The sequence below is a fragment of the Convolutriloba macropyga genome, chromosome 7 (genome assembly GCF_964194025.1).
Source record: "Convolutriloba macropyga chromosome 7, txConMacr16.3, whole genome shotgun sequence".
Classification (NCBI taxonomy): domain Eukaryota; kingdom Metazoa; phylum Xenacoelomorpha; order Acoela; family Convolutidae; genus Convolutriloba; species Convolutriloba macropyga.
The window spans coordinates 6352436-6354584 of NC_134474.1; the positions used below are offsets into that span (position 1 = coordinate 6352436).

The 2149-nt window shown below is 35.8% G+C and overlaps 1 long non-coding RNA gene across 1 annotated transcript in view; it reads right to left on the bottom strand.

Moving 5' to 3' along the window:
- The window catches only part of LOC142342066 (uncharacterized), a 2314-nt gene extending 863 nt beyond the window's left edge, over nt 1–1451 (bottom strand). Inside the window, exons 1-2 of the long non-coding RNA XR_012759144.1 lie at nt 1386–1451; nt 1–1238 (exon numbers count right to left, since the gene is read on the bottom strand). The exon at nt 1–1238 is cut by the window's left edge and continues 863 nt beyond it. This is a non-coding gene — a long non-coding RNA (uncharacterized LOC142342066). The remainder of the gene's footprint in view (nt 1239–1385) is intronic.
- Nucleotides 1452–2149: the final 698 nt, after the last annotated feature.

Below are 2149 nucleotides of genomic sequence, written 5' to 3' on the forward strand. Positions count from 1 at the left end.
TCGAGGCTGGTTTTTGACGACTTCCCATAAAAGTGGTTTTTTGATATGTTTTGCATGGCCAATAACAGATTCAACAATTACAAAATAATCAATGACGTCATAGAGTTCGTTCAGGTGAATTTCCAACATGTCCACATCAAAACTAAATTTGACAGAGTGGATTATTTTTCCAACTGGTTTTATTCGTAATTTTCCAGTAAACACTTTTCTGTTAAATTTTCCATCACAAATTGAAGCGCTATGTGGCTTTTGTAATTTTTCGGCTTTGCAGGTTTCGTCTATTTGAACTGTCGGCTCTCTGGTAAGATAAGGTGTGAAGAAAACGACAGCTGAAGGAATTGAAATATTGGCCCAATTGATGGAATAGAATTTTTGGTAAAAATTAGGGCTGGAATTGTTTGTCAATAATGTCGGACAATCGCGAATTTTGAAGTCTAATTTTTCGAAGTTAGTCTGATAAGTTTTCAAACTCAAATGTGGCGTGTAAAATAAGGTGAAAACAGATATAACACACCCGATGGTAAAAAGAAAAGAGCAAATATAGTATTTCATGCCCATTTATGGCAAATTTTATGATTAATATTGAAATTTTTGGGATGCTTTTCAAAATTTCTTTTTCTTTCGGAAAACGTTAACAGCTATGAAATAATATTTTCTATGAATTTGGAATGCTTAATATTGAAGGTGCATTCTAAACTCGATTGCGTTTCATAATTTTTTTAGTAAATAAACGAAATCCTGTAATCTTCGTTGCGTTTCGATAGTTAGTACCACTTTTTTTCTTACAGTAATCTTAGTTGCTGTTTTGTTAAACGCAATTTTGTAAATTATCAGTAAACGTGAAAACGCGCGTCAGATCGGATCGGAAAGGAATTATGGAAACAAATTTAGTTCACGTGGGATGAAAGGGGTAAGAGAAGGAGGAAGAGGGATTTTTCAACGTCGCGTGGAGTTTATCTAAAAAGAGCCAGCGCGTCAAAATTGTGTACCATAATATAGCTTAAGTTAATAACTTTTCTGCAACGATAATGTACTAGAGCATTAGAGAAACGTATTAAATTCTGTAATTAATTAAATATTACCTTGAAATGCGTTATATAAGCAAACTTGTTCAGTGCACGGTAAATAAATGAGATTTAAAGCTGAGACGTGTCCTGGACTGACAATAGAAGTAATTAAGAATGAAGATTAATTATGATTAAGAATTCATTTTATTCTAAACAAACTTTGTCTGTTTCCTGTCCATTCACAGAACAAAATTCAAAACACGAAACGCGCACGTTTTAAAATGACGAAAGTCAACGAAATTCAACTTCTGGCTAAGTAGCGACATCTGGCATTTTAACTTCTGGCACTGCAGACTTTCGGCATTTTAAAATGTGCACGTGAGCGTTTTAAGTGATAATTCTCAAGCAAATTTTATCCGCCTAGATGCTGTAACCTTGATTTCTAACACAAATTTGAATTATAATCACCAGAAACAAGCTAACCAAAGGTGCACGTGTCAAAAAATCAGAAATACTGAAATAAAGAAACTGAAAACAAGGATTCCTTTTGAAACAACAAAACTCAAGAAACTCAAAAACCAAAGACGACAACGCCAATCCCCGACCGGGATCAAAAGGGGGGTCTTTCCCATTATAGCCCCCCCCCCCCCCAGCTTAGTGGTCAGATAACCTATAGCCCCCCAAACATGGAAATTATTCCATAATGGGGGGGCTATAATTCCATGGGGGGCTCTAATGGAAAGACCCCAAAAGAGTATTGTCAACACACGTAATTGCTTGTTTATGCACGTCGGATGTCGGTAGAGCCGAACGCGCGCAGTGCAGAATGCTATAAAATGAGATTTAACGCTAAATGTTTCATTGGTTGATCTTAAACTCTGAGCAAGAGGCAATTTTTTTGAGAAAAATGCTTACAAAAGAACGCAACGAGGGTCTATCCGTGGTCGCACCCTCCCCTCACCTCCGAAAAACCAATTCTAAAAATCGCAGAATGTGAAATATTTCATAACTAAAAGAAAGAATTTTTTTGTGACAAAAACTCAATAACATGCAGTGAACGGCGACTGATTTTATGAGAATTTTGTGGAATCAGAAAAATTGAACCCCAATTATGCCATCAGGTTTCTTCTAAATGACGAATA